This window comes from Lonchura striata, chromosome 1, assembly GCF_046129695.1.
Source record: "Lonchura striata isolate bLonStr1 chromosome 1, bLonStr1.mat, whole genome shotgun sequence".
Taxonomy (NCBI): domain Eukaryota; kingdom Metazoa; phylum Chordata; class Aves; order Passeriformes; family Estrildidae; genus Lonchura; species Lonchura striata.
The window spans coordinates 144,118,205-144,140,753 of NC_134603.1; the positions used below are offsets into that span (position 1 = coordinate 144,118,205).

The 22,549-nt window shown below is 38.7% G+C and overlaps 1 long non-coding RNA gene across 1 annotated transcript; it reads left to right on the forward strand.

The window, feature by feature from the left end:
- Nucleotides 1-255: 255 nt before the first annotated feature.
- LOC116183199 (uncharacterized) lies at nt 256-3,154 on the forward strand. The gene is made up of 2 exons (XR_004147744.1): nt 256-344; nt 2,582-3,154. It is a non-coding gene; the product is annotated as an uncharacterized LOC116183199 (long non-coding RNA).
- The last annotated feature ends 19,395 nt before the right edge of the window (nt 3,155-22,549 follow it).

Consider the following 22,549-nt stretch of genomic DNA (forward strand, 5'->3'; position numbering starts at 1 on the left):
ATCTATTTTTAAGCTCAATCTGACTAGTAGTTATCTTTAACAAGAGACTAAATGTATACTGTACCTTAGGTAGTGAATGTGTTTTAATTTGCTTCCAAAGTTGCTATGAAGTTCCTTCAGGTTGCTGTAATTAACCTCTAGCCATTTCTTATGTCTTCTGTAGCTTTGTACCAAAAAAAAAAAAAGCAGTTGGATCCCCCTGTGGTTCTCCTCCAGCATCTGCTGCTCTTCTGTGTTTCTGCTTGGCTCCACAGCTCCGATCCATGGAGCCTTCCTGCCATCAAACACAGTGCTGTTCCAATAGAGCATCCTTTAATTCTCTGGTTCTTCCTGTTAATCTTCAGGTTTGTATGTGTGGGAGAGGAATGACTAAATTATTTATATTGGCAATTATATATCATATCTCTCTCCTACTTTAATCTGGGATATAACTGAAGCAGTATTTTAAAAGGGGATGAAGCTAAAAGCTTCCATTACCTAATTGGGTTATGCATATTTTGAAATTGTCTACAAGGAAGCAATAGTTTTCTAAGGGCTATAATTCAGTGAATGAAAGAGTCATTTCATGACAAATGCTATTATACTTCAAAGGTAGAGGGAAGAGGTGAAAGTGAAGCCACTGATTGTGCCAAAAATTGAAAGTCACCCTACCAGTGCTCTTTACTTTCAGAGTGAAACTGACAAATCTGAAATATCTAGTTCAAATGTTTGCCATTGACTAGCAGGCATTTGTTTCTAAAGCTGGTAGAAGGAGTTTTCATTCTTTCTGCCTTGTCAGTGACTGATCTTTTTCTTTCTGGTTTTCTTTCAGAGAACTTAATTGCGTGATTTTTTTTTTTAAACATGCACATCAAATGTCGCAACATTAGCATAATCATAAAAATGTCAAGCATTCAGTGCATTTGCAGTATGCCAGAGCTTAATAGAGAACATATTTTTTCATCCGATTAATGTGAGTCTCTGGAACATGCCTTTGAATGGGCATCTCTTTAAGAGGTGACTAGTGGTTACTAAAGATTATTCCCATTAGGGAAAAGAACAGTTTTTCCCTAAAGTGGAATAAAATTGGTCCTTAAAAGCAGTAGATCCTAAAGGAAAAAACAGTTGTAAAAGGTCATCTAAGAAAATGAAATGTTACTGATAGAATCATAGAAGTATTTGGGTGGGAAGGGACCTTAAAGAATATCTAGTTCCACCCTCCCTGCCATGGGCAGGGACATATTCCACCAGGTTGTTCAAATCCCCATCCAACCTGGCCTGATGCTGTGTTGTGTCCTGTGCAGATTTTTGTGTCTAGCTGGCCATATTGATCTCCAGCTGCAAGAATCTGGAAATCTGGACCACAAATTTTGGTGCCTGTCATAATCTGGATACTACCATCTGTGTCATGGGTAGTACTGATTTTTAAATATAAGTAGTTGATCAATGCTATATATTTAAGATGACTAGATAAGCTAAAGAGCATCTGGTGCATACTAATAAATGTACTTTTTTGATTGCATCTAAACTTGTGCAGAATCTAAACTTTGTTCCACTCCTTATATTAATTGCAATAGCATAATTTTGGTCAGCAATTTAATGGAAGGATTTGGGACTGCAAATTGCAATTGTAAGGATGGAAAGGTGGGAAATGGGAATTTCAGATACCCTTTGTAAAGCAACTATTATACATTCCTGTGCAGAGTCCCTTCATCTTTCTTGGCTGTTACAGAGGGAAATAGCCACAAAATGCAACTAAATATGTTAAAATTTGGACATAGGAACCCAGTGTATTGTCAGTGCAGTAATTTGCTTCCTAATATCCTCTTCTGGATCGTGTCCAGAGGTCTTCGCTTGATTTGTGAAAGCTGCCTTTATTAAGCTCTTGGCTGCACTTGGTGAGACTGTTATCTAAAGATTCCTTGGCATTGTTTTTTCCACACGTGTAAAGCCATAGACGCAGTGTGCTGTGTGCTGGCATGATCCAGGAGAGGACAGCAGGCATGCTGTGAGCAGGGGATTTCCTCCTCCTCACAGCCTCTGAACCTCCTGGTGGGTTTTCCTGAGGAGTACCCAGGACATCTCTGTCTTACTGTCTTTGTACAGATGGGCAGATTGTTCACATTACACTTGTGAAAATACAGTGGAGTATAAATAATTCACTCAGCTGGCAAAATGTGCCAAACTGGTAACTTTCTCCCTCCAAATATGTTTATGGAGAGAAAAGGCCTTGTGAACCCCTCTATTTATACTAAGGACAGAGTCAATATAGATAGCTTTTCCTAATGTCTTCTCCCTTTAAGCAATAAAAAATGATTGTCCCTGCTTGGTTCACTCTTCTGCTCTGTGATACATCTGAAACAATGCCAGCTGGTGCTGGTGTGGTGGCATCAGGTCATGCTCCCTGGATATAGGCTGCAAGAAATGGGTCACTTCAGCAGAAGCTGCCATAGGGCCCTCAGGGGACAGACACCACTGGATAAGAACTGCCAAGGAATGTCTGGATCTGCATCCTCTGCTCTTCTGACTTGTTCTCTCCTGAAAGAGTACTTTTATGCTTATTTTTCCCTTTTTTTTTTTTTTTTTTCCTTTTTTCCTACAGATACCTGAACCTCACTTCATGTTTGATGTTCATTGACAGAGGTGATGTGAAGCTGCACATCCCTCTCCAGGAGCAGAAAGGAGATTAGAGTAGATTCAGTCTGCAAACTGTCTGTTGAGTGAAGGGGAGAGATGTGCCCATGCCCACATGGACCTGCTGCAAGAGGACATTTTGCTCATTCCTTCTATTTCATTTCTCCTCACATCCTTCTCTGGCCTAGGAAATTTGACTTCATCTCCTGTAGTGTTTGAACACCTGTATCCTTTCCTCGGCTGCTGGGTGTCACTATATTCCCTGAACTGAAGGGATTCTATTAGAGATGTCAGAGGACATGGATTTGGCAGTGGTAAGGCCTGATAATAAAACCATTATAAATCAGATTTTGTAATCCATTGCTGGATATCTAGATCCCAGGATGGACTCAAATATGCATGTGAATATTTAAGAAAACATTCCACATAACTGTAGCATAGAAATAACTTCCTTCAAAATCCTGAGCACTGAAATGTTTGCAATTGCCTGTGTAGTATGTACTATTCTGATCATTAAATTCTGCTCTGTGCTAGTTCTCAACATGTAAGAACAAGTTCTGCCTTTACTTTGGGGATGAGATGAGCTAGCAGCAGAGAAGCAGTGCTTCTCTGCAGAGAAGACCAGTGGTAATAGGCAGGATTTGGGTATTGAAAAGCAGAAATTAATGTGTATGTATGTAAAAAACATAGGCAGCTTTCTAAATTATTTTCAGGTGTCTTCTTTAATCCATCTGTAAAGATGAAAACAATGTCAGATTTTTCCAAACTCTCTTTTTAAAATGAGTTTTGAAGGCAGTTTCTAGGTAATGTACATTTTCCATTCAGCAGCTCATCTGATGCCATGCAAAGTTCCTATCCTGCTCAAGACAATTTAAGATTTGATGTTGATATCATGAAGACAGTAGAAAAATATTTCAGTTGTACACTTAGACCTCAGGATCCATCCCCATCACATGGAACTGTGTACAGCTGAGCAGGAGTTTTAGGACAACTGTTCCTGCCCTGCCAGGAGCATTTTCTGGCCTGATATGGAGGTGCCCGTGGGAATTGCTGCCTCTGCAGTTGGTAGAAGGGGTGTTAGGATGTTAAGGGGACAGCCACAGCTCTGCTGGGGAGTTTGAGGCAGGGCAGCTCATGAGTCACTCTTATTCTTCCTCTCTTGTGAATGAGAATTGCAAAGGGAGTGTGTGTTGCACTGCCAGCACAATATTATGAATTTGTGGATTTGCACTTAAACATCCCAATCTACTCCCTGATTGGCTATCCAAAATGGAGTTTTCACATTAATTCTGCAGGCAATTTATATGGCCTTCTTGTTTCTTCCCTTAGGAGACCACAGGGTTTCATTCCTTAGCTAACACTGTTAACCTTCAGAAAGTACACACGTCTTTGCATTATGGCCTCATATAAAGTTGGTAACTTTTGCATGTCAGGAAAAAAAGGAAATGTCTAAACAACATGGGAAGCATGGTAAGGTGTCAAGGAAAGGGAAACAAATGAGTGTGATCCAGAATGTTACATCTATTTGTGGGTGACTTGACTGAGATACAGATTGAAGGGACAGATCTTTTTACTGTTACTCCTCAGAATCAAAGGATAAGAAATTGCTTTCCTGAGGTCACTTCATCCTGGCTGTATTCATATACAGGTGATTTGTTTCAGTGCACAGGGGCATATCCTGCAGTGTTAAAATCAATGGGAATGTTGCTGCTGAAAATAGGAACAGCATTTTATCTTTGTTTCTGATAACTGATGTCACAAGATCTCGGAAGGGGTTTTACTGCTTTTAAAAACAATCTCAACTTGTGTTTTATTCCTGGTGCCTAATGCCTCCATTGTAAGTGGCATTTCATGAGGATGCTGTGCCTTGTGAATCCAGGGAGAAGACTGTACACCAGAAAGGCATATGAAGACAGCATTCAGTGAGAAACAAGTAATTAAGACATCTGGATAGAGAAGAACACATCACAAATAACAATTTAACAAAGCAGGTGTCTGAGAACAAGAAACAGGAACTGGGAAGGTGAGGTTTCAGGTGAACTCACAGAACAGAACGGTCATGGTTATACTGGATCCTCAACTTGTTGCACTCTCAGCTCTCTTTCCTCCCTGGAGTCTTTCCAGCCCAGATGGTGCAACTGAGGCTGCATGGCCTGAGGCAGAGTGTTGGAGCAGCAGCATGTTGTTAGCTGGCTTAGCAAAATATAATCTTTATTTTTCTTTTTCAGCCCATGTGCTGTAAGCTGAAGCCTAACTCTGGACTTCCTCTTTTCCTGTGGTTGAATCTACAGAGAATTGGACTGTAATAATGGCAGCAGATGGTGTATTTTCTTGTCTGTGGATGGTTTGACAGGAGGCCAGTGATAGCAGTTTTCAGAGCAATAAAGATTACCTGTGTGTTATATTTCACTTTCCCCCCTTACTCCTCTCCGCAAGCTGAATAATATTTTTTAAACAGTTGGGATTTCTTGCGCAAGTGAACTTGCTAGAGCCTGTGCAAACCTGGGTTCTGGTTGTTCCAGTGGAACATTGTCAAGTCTATGCAAGGCCACAGTTTTCTAGCTTCTTTTCAAATATCTGATTCCAAGCAGGCTGAATCTGTATCTCTGGGAGATACCAATCTCTAGGAGGTTGGTATTCCCCCTGCAATATTTCTGTGCACCCTCATCTAATAGATCATTCTGAAGACCAACAGCAGCAGCTCTCATTCAATAGGTGATGGTTGCAAATTCCTGAAGTGGGAAAGGGTGTTCTGAAAATTTTATCCAAAACCTGGATTTTTCTCTGTATTTTTTTTTTTCCATGGTTCTGTTATATTTATATATTGCTCTGAAATATTCTCATCTTCTCTTAAAGTTGTTTTCAATTTAGGTCTTCAGTAGAGGAGCTAATTTTACATATGTAGTTATGCTTTCTTCCCCCTCATAAGAGCCTACTAAATAGACAGCACTTTTCTACAGGATATTGTTCTTGTTTGGATTCCACCTTTTTTCCTTCTTTAGGAGTGTTAAAAAGATGTCACTTAATTTGAACAGTAGCAAACCTCAGCCCCAAACAGAGAAATATGCAGTCTTTCTCAAGACATGTTGAGACATCCCCCTGCAGCTGTAATGGGTTATCAGCACCTCTCCACCCTTTCACCAGATGCAACCTCTTAGAGGCAACTTTGTCTTCAGACTTCAGTTGTATATCATCTGATCTCAACTAGTGTCAAAAGACCCAGGAGCTCTCTGTCTGTCTGCTGGGAACATTGATCCACTCACCACAAGTATTTACAAGATGTGAAGTCTTTCCTTCCCCTGCACTCTTTTTCTCTCTTAAAAAAAAGAAAAAAAAAAGCTGTCAGTATTTCAGAAATAGTGAGCAGCAGATCTTTGCATACCTTAAATAATCCATAAATAAACATTTCTTCTTTTGAACGTCATTAAAATTGGATGTGTTTTCACTGTAAAACACTTCAGCATCCCTATCATTTAGACATATTTGGTGATGAATATTGCAATTAAGTTTTGTCTGTAGGAATAATTGTTGTCTAGAAATACTCAATTTATGCCAAAAAAGTAAATAAGAATCAAACCACAAGACATACTGCTTATAACAGTAATTTTAGATGTCAAGCTATGTGCCTTCTGTTTTAAGAGGTTGAGCCAAATGCATCTTTGTTTTTATGACCAAGCTTGCAGGGAAGTTGTGGAGATGTGAGTTTGGTTTGACTTCTGCACAATTATATTTGACTTTCTTCTGGTAAGACTTGTTGATGTATCGCATTCAAATCTCCAGCTTTGCCTTCTCTGCATTTGACCTGAAGAAAGGAATTCCTGCTTTAAAATGCTCATCAATCAGTGCTGCGTAGTTAAGCTGATAACAAAGCTAAGGCTAAGCCAGTGTTAATTTAGCCAACTGTTACATTACTGACAGTATTTGTCAGCAAATGATTTTAATTAGACCAGCATAATGAGATAAGTAGGCTAAAACTAAGCAAATTACTAAAACTAAAGAGGGATTCTGATGACAAACAAGTCCTGATGAGAATAAGAATGATTTTTTTTTTTTTTTTTTTTTTTTGCCACCAGTGTCTGAGTAGCATGTGGGAATGGAGAGACAGCACTAATCACATGAGAAATCACTTAAAAATGATGCTGGAATGCTGAGGTGGTGTCAGGAAGGCTTGCAGAGTTTGAGCAAGTGCTGTGTAAACTTCCTGAGCAGCCTTGCATGTCGGTGACACTCTCCCCCCGCGGGGCTCTCTGTGTGCCTGCCTGACGTGCCTCGCATGGACAGGACAGGGGAGGCTTGTGGAGGCACCTGTGCTGTGAGATAATGCAGTGGAAGGCATGTGGAATAAGACTTTCTGAAATTTGTGGCTGTAATTAAGAACAGGTAGCAGAAAAAAATGGGAAGAGTAGGCAGGGAAAAATGCAGGATTTGTTTTGATAAGTAACAATGGAGAGTCAAAAAAGGAGAGCATTGTTTGGTGTTTGAACAAGGAAATATTTGGGGTGAATAACCTGCTGCTTTATTTATTTCTTTCTCTTCCTACATAGTTTTTTTTGTTCTGATTTCTGGTGGAGAATTCTGGCCCCTGTGTTATTTCCCCCCTGCCTGCTCATGGTCTTCCTGAGACCTGCTGGCAGAGGGAGGTTTTCACAGTCTGAAGTGTTGATTCTGAGAAGTGTGAAGGAAACAGAACCGTGCTGGATGATGTGACTCACCTTGGAGAAGTTGATGTTTTCTGGCTGAGGGAAAGTGTAAAATTTCAGCTTTGCTAGTCCAGATGTTTTAATGGATATTGCTGCAGAAAGAGAAAGCCTGATCTTCTTGTTTGACTCAGTCCTGAATAGGAGAATAACAAGTTACATAGTAACATAAATGTTTAATGATTTATGATAAAATTATAAATTAGATGGTGAGCAAAATACTAGGTTAATTGACTATGGAGTCCTAAGTTCCCCAAAATGTAGCATTCCAACCAAATATGGCTGAAATATCAGCTGTCATATGATGAATATTTTAAAGAAGATTCTATTATACACCTAGGGGTTCATTCGTTTCAGTAATGAGGACAGTTACCTCTAGGGAAAGGAAGCTATATTATTCTTGCCACTTAACCAGGGGCTGGTTTGACAGGCATCAGCTCAGAATATATGTGTATATATAGGGAATCACAGCAGCTTGTCTCAAGCTTACTGAGCAGGAACTGTTGTGCTGTACAATACTTTGGGTTTCTATCTATAGATTTGTGGATGGCACTCCTGTGGAGTAGGATTCAGACTATTTTTATTCCTGAGACTGATTGTTGAGTGGAATCCATCACCTACTAAATATTAAATCAGCAGGATTTTTAAAGAGTAACACTGTCTCTGCTGACTTGAATATCCTTATGTGGCCCAGAGGAAAAGAGAAACAAAGACAAGATGAGAAAACTATCATCTTTGGCATTCTTCTTAATATTAATGATTTCTCTAGTTTTCAAACTGTTGAAGGCAAAAAGTGAGATAGTAGAACTTTCACATGGGTAAGAAATGACCCAGGTGAAAAAAATACCATACATTATAAAAACTACAGTGAAACTTCTGGGGTTGAATTATTTGTTGGAAGAGATGGGAAAATGCCTCAACAGATTATTTTTTAAACAAGTTTTGTTTAATTGTTTCCAAACAAACATGGATGGGAATTTCTAGGAATGTGTCAATTCCAAATTACTTGAACAATTTAATGTAGATGCAATTTATGTCAGATTTTACTTTGTGTGGTTTCTGAAACCTGGTGCTTGCAAATGCTGAAACTTTGAACTAACTACCCAACTTATGTGCTGTTGTTCATCTTTGCAGACTGACTGAAATAGTAAATAGTTCCTTCATGTTTTTCTTTTTAAAGCTGTACTTCATAGACAATATCCAAAGACACCTGTGAGGTGTCTGAATGAGTAGTTCTAGTATACCCATGGCTGCCTATATGAACATTAATCATGCATCACTGCACAAATAAAAGCCCATCTCTGTCATTCTTAAAGGATTCTTTAAGACTTTTAAGGATTATTTAGGATTTTAAAAATTCCTTTTCTGATAATGAGCAGGTAGGTGAAATAACAAAGCCACGACAAATGATGGCATGTTTTTGGTTTTACATTTTGTAAAACAGTCACATTTCAGTTACAGATATCAAAATGAACAATTGGTACACCAATCTTCTAAACTCAGTGAAGATTCTTAAAAAGTTTCTGCTTGGTGACTGCTCACTTAATGGAAGCTCACCTCTTATGTCAGTTTTCTAAGGCCTCAGATGGCATATCAAAATGTCCTGGATGCCCATTTTAACAGCACATCCTGTGTGATCCTATGGTAGGAGAATTCCAGTCCTTTGCTTAATTTAAAGTAATTTTCCTTGTTTAGCCAGATGAATTATCTAGGTTTCAGAATAGAAGTGATTTATTCTGATGCTGTTTGTTAGATAAACTGACCCTTCAATGCAAAAACAAGACAAAATGAAAGTACTCATTAAGTTGATGCCTTCGCATATTTCACATGTATATTTTAAGATCATGTTACATATTCATCAGTTTTAGTCACAGAGTTGTTGCCATGAATGCTCTGTGTATATCTGAGCTGCTTTCTAGGAGTGGGGGAATTAAGTAAAAAAGGAAAAATTTAATATGAAAATCAGGAGGGAATAAGTGAGATGAGGAGTTAGGAGGGACTCAGCTATATTGTTCCCATTCTATATATGTGAATCTTTAGAGGTTGTAGGGTTTCCTTTCCTAGTATAACTTGATGTTCACTGGGAGTTTAGGTCAAATTTTGATGTTATTTAAAACCCAACAGTTATTATTTTCATCTTGAGATAAGGGTTGAATATTCTTAAATTGTCCAGGGCCTACAAACTTTGTCATCCTATCAGTGCATTAATTGTCTGCGTTGACTTTAATTGTGTAAGACCACAACATAAAGACTTGATCAAGACCTGGAAAGCTTGGGAAAAATGGGTTTGTTGGGTTTTCTTTTTGCTTTCAATAGTATATGGGTTGTATTTTTTTTTCAGTTTGTGAACCAAAATGGATTAATATTGATTAGTAGATTACAACATGATATAGCTCAGAAATTTTTCCACAGTGATAACAGTGAATTGTGAGAAAAAGTTTGGAGTGATAGTCAGATACCTGCACAAAGGAAATAATTTCATCCCAGAAAGCTGTAAAAAATTTTCATAGTGGTGCTTCATTGTAAACAAAGTCTAAATCAACTGGGGCTGGAAGTTTGTGCTAACACTCAAAATCCTGGCCCAAAAAACTCTCCCTTAAATTTCCCCCTGCCCCTCCTAATTCCTATTCTTTCAGATTTATTAGGCTTTGTCATGTCTTAGAATTGGTTTGCTGCAAAGAGGTAAGGGAATCAACAGAGCAATCAGACACAAGTTCTACCATTTCCACAAGGCCTGGAGGTCTTTTTCTTTCCAGGGGTTCAGAAATGTCCCAGCTGCCTGCAGCGGCCGAGGCAGAAATGTGGAGCTCATCCCAGGGGTCGGTCCCAGCCCTGCTGTTGGTTGTGCCATTCCAGCAGCTCCTGTGTGCAGTTTGTGTGGGCAGACCTCGGCCACGCCACTTGCAGTGAGTGCTTTGGATTGATGGTGCAGTGGGTAAGAACGGGCGACCTTTAATCATCCCGTCTCCAGGAGATTGTGTGGCCAAAGCAAGCCCATGGCTAGAACATGCTGCTGCAAGTCGTGATGCAGATTTCTTCACACCGTGGGGGATTCGGGGAAGTGAGCTGTTGATGTGGCAGTCTGCTCTTTAGTAAGCTGTGGAGGTCAAAAGAAAAGTGCATAAACTCATATGTTTTTTTCCACCCCAAAGGCCTCAGCCTAAACCTGGCACTGTCAGGGCCTTGTTTAGGAATTATATGACTGACATGTTCTCTGCCTGACATTTGTAGAAGGCTAATTTAATTGCCATGTGTACCTACCCCCCGTTTTGCTCTTAACTCTCTGCTCATTTTTCTTTCCAAGTCACTGTTATAACCAGTGATTTTAGCCAGAAGCAGCTAAAATGACAGAAATCTGTTAAAGAGGTTCATGGTTGGAAGTAGAGCATTACATGCTGAGTGTTGCCTGCCAGCGTTTTACTTGGATTTTAAGTGAGGGGGAAGGAAGGTAAGAGTTCTCTTCTTCATTTTTTAATTAATGCAGACACCATTTTCATTCTGAAGTGTCACACGCTGAAAATCAAAGGAGCCTTGTATAAATAATAAGAAAAAAAAGGTTCTCCCAATTAGTAATGGAAAACATTTTCAAACAGGATCTACAGAATTACGATAGGGCTGGCAGTTCCTCAAGGTGAAAGTCTCTCAAAATCATAACATAAATTATTGATTTGTCCAAGTCTCTTCTCCATAGGAGATTTACAATCTCATTTTCATAGTTGTCTTAAGAAGGGAAGAGAAAGAGATTCTTATCTAGGTCAGAATGAAAGCATCTTCTTTTAACAAAATAATAATAAACTCCTCTTTTAGATAAAGTGAATAGCTGTGCTAAGATATTTTAGGGCTTCCTGTTCATGTCAGGAAAAACTCCATTTAAGAAAATACATTTACAGCTGTGCAAGTGTAATCAGAGTCATACTATATAACACCTGAGATACAAGGAAGGATTATTGCAAATTGTAAGTCAGATATGTAAGAAAGTACTTTGAAACTGGCTGATAATTACTGTCTTATTGAAAAGAGAACTCCCCAAATAAAGAACAAAAGGTGGAAAGTATGAAGACACTGACAAATTAGAAGGGAACAAGATATGAATCAGTCCCCCTTTTTTCTGCCACCTTTGTTCAAATACAACAGTATGGGCCTAGCAAATAAAGATCAGGAAAATCAAATGAAAGGCTAATGTAATGTGGCATATAAGTGAAGGTAAGCTTTCTTCATGAGCTGACTGGCAGCAGCTCTCCAGGTCTATGAAGAAAGGATTTGAATGCTGAGGAACCAAAGTAAGTCAAATCCAAGAAGAAAGTAGTCATCTCTTAATGACCCCAGGCAGGAGAAGGGGGTACCATGCACACAGAAGGATACAGAAGGTGATGAGCAGAAATGCACTGAGCAAGCAGGAGGGATGTTTGGGCAAAGGCTCACCTTCTGTGGTGAGAAGGAACAGACTTCAATCTCATTATAAGGTATTTCAATCTCATTATAAGCATGATAGAGAGGGTTAAAATTTATTCTTAAACCCAAGAAAGGACTGGTGGAGCCAAATACTCCAAAGATTAATGTTTTATGTCAAATGAAAAGAAGTCTTCAAATGACAGACAGTTTGCAGCTAGTGATCTTAAGTGTTTGCTGATCAGGGTCTTAAAAGAAAAAAAAAACATAACATAGAATTTAATTTTCAGATACTGTGGTAGACACAAAATATCCAAAGTATAGTCTCTAAAGACTATTTTTAATAAAGAAAACTGCACTGTTATATCTTGGAAGACTTTAGTATGAGCAATGTATTAAAAATACCATAATAGAAAAGTGAATTCTACTTTGGTTTTAGTCTGGTCATTTGGTCCCTGCTCCTGGTACTCTCTTGCTGTTCAAGAATTTCTCCCCAGATGGTTACTTTTCAGGAAGAACTCAAATCAGTTGTAGGTGCAATAGGCAGAATTAGTAAATTTTTCTACCTATTACCTATTGTCCTAAAATTTTGTCTGCCACATACAGCTATCAAAGGAACAAATACATTTCAGAGGGCAGTATTAGATTGTCATGTACAACTGTTGTCAGGCATCTGAAACAGTATCAATTATTTTTGTCAGTCTTTAAAGAAAAAAAAATGGCCCCTAAATATGAATATTTGAATAGATGTTTGCAGATCTGTCTTTAATATTTCGCTTTTCCAAGATTGGCACTGTTTGGTCAAACCATTGTAGATATATTTGTAGTAAGCAATGTAGTCTGAGAGTCTGAGGCTGAAAAAGGAGTTGTGGATTGTAAGGCAAAGATAACTGTATGGGGACATTTTCTTCCTTGCAATGTTGTAATAAGAAGCAGGTAGTTGCTACAGGTGATAAGACCTAAGTGAATACTGACTTGAAAATTGCAGATTAAATGATAAGATGAGATCTGTGTCAAACAACAGTTTAGGAACCAGCTGGACCTGTGTGGACTGTAAGTCCAAATATTTCCTTTTGGACTTGCTGTTTCTCATAGTTCCTCAATAGCTAGTGTCCTGTATGGCACTGAATATACATTGAAGTTACCCTAGAAAGTATTTTTGACAGCATGGATGCCTCTTTCTGAGTAACCTTTTCATTAGACATATGCAGGTTGAATTTTTATTCAACAGCTGCAAGTAGTCCTTTAAGTGCAATCATGTTATTCATGCCTAGCTGTTCTGTAATTCCATCACAATTCTTGCAATTGCTGTTTGGGCTGCAAGTGAAGCTTCACCAGTGTTGTTATTGGGATGTAAAAGAATGTTCACACTGTGCTTCAGATTTGTCTCAAAAGAACATCCAGCTTGCAAGTGACTAAGCAAAATAGTCTTTGTCAGTAAAATAAGCAGATTTCCTTCAGATATAGTGGAAATGAGTCCAATTGATGAGGAAGGGGGAATTGTTTTTATCAGATTTTTTTTTTATGACCTTGACTAGACATTGTCCCTTCCCAAACACTGAATTTTTCCTCTGTGGAAGAAAAATGTTTTCATGATTGGAAATTCCATATGTACCAAGTGGCAGTTTTGCCAGAGGGCTTGCAATTGTCATATAACAAGTAGTTCAAACTAGGAATCCCCTGGGCTGGTAGGTTTGTCTAGTGTGGAGCTCTTTCCTTTTCTTCTCATTCTAAGGGTACCCCTAGGGCTCTTGCCTGGCTTGATTCTGGTCTTGTTTGTTGTTGGTGTAAATCAGGAGGAACTCAGCTCCTGTAAGCACACTTCAGGCAAATGAGATGAAGCTCCAGCATGTGTTATTCAATCACTCTATTCTCTTAAAGTGGGTAAGAATGTGGGTGTTCATTTAGTTATGATGTGCATAGATCCTCTGTTTTGTAGTTTTGCTATATGTTGTTTCATCAGATGTCTTTCCATTTTCTACTCCTAATAGCTATTTCTTAAGCTGAAGCAGTGTTCATTTAAAATCTGTAAAGCTTTTTACAAACTTCAATTAGCTAAGTTTCATAACATGCTTGTAGCATCAGTTAATCAGTAGGGTTGTACAACTGCTGCATCCCATCAAATGTAGCTCCCAGACCAAAGGGAAAAAACAAACCAAACAAACCAACCAAAAGGCATGTTAAGACAAGATTAAGTATGCAGTATCCATTTAAAATGCCTTTAGAATTCAGGGCAAAATGTGTTATATAGTTTACAGGAAACTTTTGAGAGAAAAGAAAAGCAAAAAACCAATCAAATATGGTTCCTTCATATAGGACATACAAAAAAATTCAGGCAGAAAGCTGACTTTGTGGACAGAGTGGAGGGATATTAAAAACTGATTCTGTTTAGTTACAGTCCATTTGTGGAATTTCTACCTTTTGCATTTCTCCCTAAGTGTTTTTATAAGATATTTAGAAATTTATCAGGAAATCATAGGCTTAGCTTTCTAATTAGTGTTGTGAAGCTGTGTTTAAAGAATTCAGCAATTCAGTTGCAAAGTGTATAACACCTCTGAAAATCTTCCTTTCTCCTCTCCCACCTTTCCTCCTGCTGAGCAGTGCCTCTTAGCATGCCATATATTCTGGGCACAATTTGTGGGCTGCTGTGAGGAGCTTATTCTTTATGAAAATACCTGTGCCTTCCATGAGACAATTCACCCTTTCAGGCAGAGGCTCTTGCTTGCAGCATGGGAGTCCCTAGGTATGAGTGCAGGTAAATTTGTCCAGGGATTCTGGCCCAGCAAAGCAAATGAGATCATGACACAACCATGAGACAGTGCCCAAGTACATTGAAATGAAAGAACTCGATTTTCAGTTACAGAAATTGAGCTTTTGGGCAAGTAAATCTTGACAAAATCTATACTATTTTTCTGAAGGGAAACAGACACAGTTTGCTGTTAACTAAGTTTTATGTAGCAAAAATTAAAAGGGAAACATTTCCAGGAATCTCACATTGCAAGTCAATATATACCATTAATATGTTCCTTACTGCAGTAATAAGGAGACCTTGGGATCAAGCTCCTACTGATTGATTCTCACGAGCTCAGCTGGTGGTCCTTGGGCGTTATTAAATTCCCCTTGTCTTATTTTTGCACACTTATTCCCTTGAGCTACAGCTTAACTGCATAACTTCTCTCACAACTTGTCAATTCTTAATAAAATTTGTTGAGCATTAAGGTTCAAGGCTGCCTCATCCCTATGATTAAGTCTGTTCAGCTTTCAGCACAGTCAGTTATGTTGCACTTAGCTTGATTTGCTTTCTGAACAATTGGTTTGCTTGGTGCTGCTGCTAACCCCAGTTCTAGCTGCATGATGACCTCTCTCCAGCCCTGATTATTTATGTGCATCCTGCAGTTCACTGGGGAAGTGTGTGCTGTCTTCCAAACAAAGATTGCTGTCTATTATATATAACCTAAAAATACCACTGTGAACATGTGTAGAAGCTAGGAGCAGGAGTTTTTTCCTGGAGTTTATTAACATACTGTATTGTATATATTGTGTTTATTTCAAAACCTACAAGATGTGTGTTTTTAGAGGTTTATTGTTCAGAAGTTTCTCTAATTATAACAAGAGACAGACTGATAGGTGCAAAGTAGAAGCAGTTACATTCATGGGCTTTATAAAGCAGTTTAAACGATTGCATTTATATATTGCTATCTTCACTGGAAAACTTGGGTTGCAGGAAGAAATACCTGAGCTTTGGTAGCTACCTACAAAGATAGTAGAATGGTAGACCAAAATAAGTAAAGTTATGGGTGTTGAAAATGTCCAGCTACCCAGAAGCAATTAGGATGAAGTGTCCTAAATTAATGCTTTTATTAGAAAGTTAAAAAAAAGGCCAAGTAAAAAAAAAAAAAAATCTGTTTTTGGCATACCTCTCTGCTCCATCTCTCCATCTTTATTTGTTTAGCCAGATTTCCTAAGATGAGGCTTAGGTCATCATCTGCTCTGTGTGTGTGTGTATGATCACAGGACAGCCTCACTCATGGAGCGAGGAAAATCATAAGAGAAAATTTCTGAATGACTCCATCATGCAGAAAGCTTCATCTGCAATTCATGTCTACCCCAACACTCAATAGCAGTCACAGTTGTGGTGCTCTAAAACATCAGGCTGCATTAATTTGGGCTCTCACAAGGATTTTATTAACTTTTGACTAATAAAAAGACAATTCCACAAATTTGGTGTTGATAATCAGCCATAGTTTATTTCTTTTTCTTAAAAAAAAAAAATTGTAAAAGCCAGTAACGTTTGATTGTGTGTTAGGGGAGCATAAAATATGGGGAAGTGAAGAAGCCCTCCTGTGCCTGTGAGTGTCCTGCTACAGCTTGCAGAAGTTTTGCTCATTCTGCTGCAGGACAATGTGCACCATGGCTGTTTGGTGCTGCTGTGCACCAGAGCAGGGGCTGCCAGGGGTCAGACTCAAAGGAAGGATGGCTTGGAAATACAAATATATCTCATTACTTTTACTCCCTCATGTATTCCTGCCTGGTCCTGTGAATTCCTGCAGCTTGCACTTACCTAATCCTGGATATTCAGTGCTGTTAAGAAGTTTCCGTTATCATAAACTGTAAATTTTACTCACCACACCCATTCCCATGAGCATTCAAGCACCTGGTCTGACACACCATCCAAACAGACAAAGGAAAATTATGCAGAAAGTGGTAGCAGGAATTATCAGCATGAGAGATACATGTGACACCCATAAAAATGGCAGGTGGGTGTTCTCCCAGGCTGGCTGTGCTAAGAAGAGAGTGGGTGAAGCAGTAGCAGAGTGAAAAACCAGCAGGAATTATTCTAATGCCAGTTGCACAGGAAGGATGGAGAGAGGTGAGAGGGAGTTCAGAGGGCAGTCAGGCAATGTGAAGGAAAGAACAACTTCCAGCTGTAGAAAATTGCAGGGAGGAGACCAAAAGGAAGAAATTCTCATAGACAGTAAACATTTTTGCTATTATAGTAACTCAAATTAATAAATATTTATCTTATAAAACTGTCCAAAGTCTTGGACCTCACTGGACTGGTCTCTGAGTAAATGTGAAAACTGTCCCATTGGGGCTTCCTAGGGAGATCCAGTGAGTTTATTGAACAAAGTTTGTGACAAGTCAGGATAAAAAATGCAGGTCTCCTGGGCAAAGTGCTGTGATGGCTCTGATCCCCCCTGTGCATAACAAACTCTTTGCTCTGCAGAGATTCCAACAATGTTTGATGCTGTTCAGATACTGCAGCAGAGTGGATGTGTAGAAGGACTCTGGCCTAGCTGATCTTCTGAAAGTGTTGCTGCATTCTGCTGCTGCTGCACTGAATCTCCAGAAGGCATCTCTTGTGCTTTTATTTGGCATGACAGAAGAACTACACACTGTCTCCAACCTTTGGAGGTAGTGGCACCCATAAGATGAGTTGGGGTCAAGAAGGTTGGTTGGAATAAGCCTCCAGAGGTTACACTGTCCAAACAAAAGTTAGAATAACTTCAGATTTAAACCAGGTTAACCAGGACCTTGTCCGGTCTTGTTTCCAAAATCTCCCAAGACAAGACTCCACCATGTCCCTGAACAACCTCTTTCAGTGCTTAATCACTCTCAGTCTACATTTTTATCCTATTATATCCAATTAGATCTTATCTTGCTGCAACTTGTTGTGACTGTTACCTCTTGCTGAGCACCCCAGAGTAGAGTTTGCTCCACCCTCATGCAAAGCCCTTTTCCTATAGCAGGAGGCTGCAATTAAATTCTCCTATACTCTCCTCTTCTCCAGGCTGAGCAAACATGTCCTATCAGCTTCTCCTTGGATTTAATCTGCTTCAGCTTCCAGCTAAATGACCTTTCTCTGGACTCTTTCCAGTTTGAAAGTATATGCCATATATTGGTGAGCCCCAGGCTGGACCCAGATGCAGCTCACAAGAGCTGAGTAGGAGCAGCACTCCCCTTGCCTTTCTGGCTATGCCCTCTGTGAAAGCAGCACTGGGTTCTGTGCCCCTGCCCAGGCCCATCTTGCAGAGCTACAAGCCAGACAGTCTGTCCCCTGCTGGTACTGCCACAGGGGACATTTCTGTCCTTGGGGCAGCAGTTGGCATTTTGCTTTGCTGAAGATAATGTGTTTCCTCTCTATCCAGCCCTCTGGCTTGTTGAAGCCCCTCTGCATGGCAGTGCAGCTCCTCAGCATAGAAACTTTGCCCCATAGCTTGGCATCAGACATCAGCCTTTTTTACTTTTTTTCTCCTGCTCACTGATGAAATTAAATAATGTCATCCTCATATTGGCCCCTTGCTTACACCACCACTTTTTAATCTTTAGACTTTGAACTGTTGCCTTTGAACTACCCTTTGAGTGTAGACAAATTTTCATCTACTCTGTTGGATGCCACCCATTTGCCAGTGTGTCATGCTAATCCTCTGGGGAAGCCCTATAACCAGCTAGAAGAAATGAGGGGTGCAATTGAAAATATTTTAGTGAAACTTTCCAGTTCCTGAAAAAATCCATGGAGAGTTGATTATGGATCAGAATAACAGTATCCCACAGAAAATTTCCTATTCACTTAGAATATTATTCATTATCATCATCACAATCACCATCATCTTAGAATTCAGCAACTGCATTAAAAAAAGATGTGTATCATTGTGCTTGAAAGAGTAAGAACTTTTTCCATTTGTATTTTTCTGTCTTTCACTTAATAGAAGGCTTCAAAATAACAAGAGGTCAGTGTACATTTAACAAGAAATTTTCTAGACTTTGTCATAAACAATAAATCCATTTTTGTATATATTTATTTTTTTAAATAGAGGAAAATCAGCCCAGCATAAATTCAGCTTTTGGCGCTTTTGCCGTGCACCCACTGAAATCTCAAGCAATGAAAAACCTGTTGCCTTTCTGCAGCCCCTGGAATGAACTGGGCATCAGGAAGTTCATACTCTGAAATTCAATCTATCAATTTCACTTCTTTTAAAATTCAGCACAGTGTCTTCCCTTTTGGCAGAAGGAGCAGTTGAATACAGCTATCAGTGTGTAATTGAGTTTCTTTCTACCTGTGAAAAATGAATGTTTCATTGCCACAACAGGGGCTGAAGGCTTGGAGACCCCTTGTCCCAGTGCAGCAAAGGAGAAGGAAGTGCATCCTGGTTCTGTGCACTATGAAATATACCTCAGACTTCCATTTCCAGCATTTGTCTCTCTTGTGCACGTGGGAATAAATGAGATAAGATTGATACTAATTTATGGAGATGTAATGCCCTCTGTTTGTATATCTGCAAGAATGCTCAGTTTATCAAAACCAAAAGATGTACTAGATAGTCTTAAGAAAATTTCCATTTGATATTCTTGGGTGATTCTTTTCTTTTTATACATAAATAAGTTAAGTGCATGATTTTCAGCAGACACATAACAGGAATTCTGAACAAAAAAGTTCTGCAAGGGCTCAAGGAAAATCATCTTGCATGGGCAGCTAAAGGTATGAGGAACGGGCTGCTGGGATGCAGTGCAGGAATGCTCCCAGTAACAGCCTGGGTTACAAATTGATATTTTATACCACAGCTGTCATGATCTTATGGTTTTAAATAGCTTGGATAATCTGAAGATTTTCACTTCCGTCACAGAAAACGTGGGAGGAAGAAGACTGCATGTGATAGAATTTTCAGTTAGCAGCAAGTAAAGCAGACCCATAAATTTTATCCTGAACCAGGCTCTGTTTTCCAGTATACTTCGCAGGCTGCAAATGATTTTCTCATCTTGTTACTGTTCATTAACCCAAGGATGTGAAATCATTCTCTCTATCTGGTTTCTCACCTCTCACCACATACCCCCTTCCCTTTCTCCTGCTCTCCCAAATTCCTGTGTAAATAGTGCAAGTTCATTCATCACCAGGTAATCAGAAGACTGTCATGATCTACTGGCTGCAAAAATTGAGAGCACTTATAATTTCATTTGTAATACAGAAAGACATATTTAAGAAACTGCTGGAGAGAGAAATAGAGATGTGTGTGTATTTCACAGAATACTTTGTTCTTGTTTTGCACTAGATTTTACATTAATTTTTTCTTGATTATGTAGACTGTTTCTTTTCTGTGCTGTTCACATTTGGGCTGCTTCCAAGTGAAGCTTGTAAATGGGGGCTATTGCTATAAATGAAATATACAAATATATACAGGAAGAAAAAAAATCATTGTGATACTATTAATTTCATGAAAGTTAACACAAGTGGGCTTTTACTCATAGAGATTTCAAACGTGAAGTATTTATTTAATCTAGTTTTCAAGGCAAGTTTTGATAGCTTTAAATAATAAACATTTTGTTTAAGAAAAATCTCAATAAAGCCCTCTGTCCATTTGAATGTATGTTAACATTCCTGTGCTTGAGACCTCCCTGAACTGTCTTATTCTGTGACTTTCATGGTGTTGACTTTGCCTTTTTTGCTGGTAATGTCAAGCTTACTTGTTCAATCTAAGCTGTGTGACTGAGGCACTCAGCATTATCCATTGTTTGAACAAGGTCTTGTTGTGTGCTCAGGCTGATTGATTGCTTATTCTCAATAAACAAAGACTTGCACTCAAGGTCTTTGAAACATTTCTTGCCCAGCTAGTCAACTTGTATTCAGGGAATATAAGGTAAATTGTCCCCTTCCTATATTCATTTATTCAAATAAATAACTTTTTTTTTAGACTCACTATCTTAGAAAGGAAGACAGAGCAGTCAGGAGGAAGTATTATTTTTCTAGTCCTACTTATCTATCTATTTAAGATATAGGGGTTTTCTGGGTGCATCTTTAATCTGAAGTCACAGCACAAGATATTTTTGGTAAGCACCATTTATTCTGAAATGGGATGAAATGAAATCCTAGTAATGCTAGAAGAGAAGCAACACTGAAAACCATTGTTTCCTCGTGAAAAGAGAGGAACCCTGGAATTATGATGTCAATATCTGTAGAGACTGATGCACAGCTTGGGGCTTCATTTGGGAGTAGTATCAGTTGTCAATGTAAATCCTTTGCAGGTGATTTAGTCAATAGTTCTTTGCATAGTTTTTCCTTCTTCACTGACACAATTGATTAATACAAACAGTTTAAGAAAATATCCTAATACTGCAGTGTCACAATGTGCCCTGCTGTCTTTAGAAAAGTGCTATGGAATCAAGGTTTTTCTAGACTTACCATTCTGTATGTCTAATATGATAAAGATAATTGCTAAGTAATACTCTCACTGTCTACTCCAATAGAAAGATGCAATCTGGAGGTGCAGATCTGATTTCATTTTACTATGATGGGGAAAGAGAAACCTTCTGCAGGTTGCTGACATTCTGCTGTGAAAGTCACTCCACTGTGCTGTGCAGACAAAAAAATAACACTACTGTCTGTCTTCTGTACTCAGCATCCCCTTCTACCTACTCCCATGCAAGGAAAAGTCTCATATAAAGGTGTGATCAGCAAAGTTCCTCCAAATAAAATTAATGATGTCACTATAAAGAGGAACATTTTTTAACATATGGTATATATGCAGCTGACAAGTTTTATGGCAATTCTATAGTAAGAGTCAACCATATTAAAGAAAAAAAGTAATAATCCTAACAAATTTGAATTAAGTTCTCTACCCATTCCCTCTTAGTCTCATTATTGGGAATGGATTGGGATGAGAATAGAGGAAAAATATTGTATAGAACTTCTTTTTCTCTCTTTCTTCTCTATGGTTGTAAGAATTGTTTAATTATTTAAATAAATTTCAAGTTCAATGCACATCTGTATTGCTATGTACATAAAAATATGCTTGAAAGATGTGAAAATTCCCTCACACTCTGCATTCCTTTGCTGCATAGGGAAGTTTATTCTTATGCTTACATTGGTTAAATAATTAATTCTTTTGAAATATGACATTCTATATATAAACATCACTTTGTAATTTTTTCAGTTCTGTATACCATTAATATTTGGAGGAAAATTGTGTCTCGAAAAGTTAATTGAAACAGCAGATCAGTTTTCTACTTGCAATGGCAGATCACATGTAGAGGCAATGAGATGAGGTCAAGTCAAAACAGGTGTTGACATGAGGGAAGAGTCAAACTCCATTTTTCTTGTATGAAAAGAGTGACTAATACATGAGGGGCTAATTTAGTAGGGACATTTAGTCATGGCTTCCTGTAAATGTACTACTTTGTGAAACACGTAATTACACAGCAGTAGTTCTAGGTAACTGTGCTGGAAAACAGGGCACTGATAGGAGCAGAACCCCTAAGAAATTAAGAGCAATTTGTATGTAATCTGTCATTTTACACACACACATACACACACACACACTCTGTTAAACCTTAATTTGATTGGAGGCAACAGTTCTGGCTGATTGGTGCAGCTCCATTCCTACTGCCTGTAGATCTGGAGATGGCACTTACTGCTTCATCTCTGTCAAGGAGGTTTCTAAGATTTTCACATGGATCTGTCTGTCTTTCTGCATTCTTATGCCCCATCCATTTCCAGTGGATTTTCATCTTGGTAATTCTCCTCATATGGTAAATAGGCAATTCCATTGCTGTGACTGGTACTTCAGGTTTTACCCTCTTCTGTGCAGCTTATTTATCAATATTTGAACAATGCACCCTATCCCCCTATGGCCCTCATTCTGTCTGTTTTTTTCCCTTCTCAGAGACTAGTCTTTTTGAATAATCATTTTGACAGTCTAATCACTTTGTCTCTAGAGACAAAGACCCTGATAAACTCATTTCCATGTAGACTTTTGCATCCTATTTTTCCTTATACCACCCAGCATCATGCCTTCCACAGCCACATTAACCAACATAAATGACACCTGCTGCATCTGACCTAAATTTTGTCCGAAAAA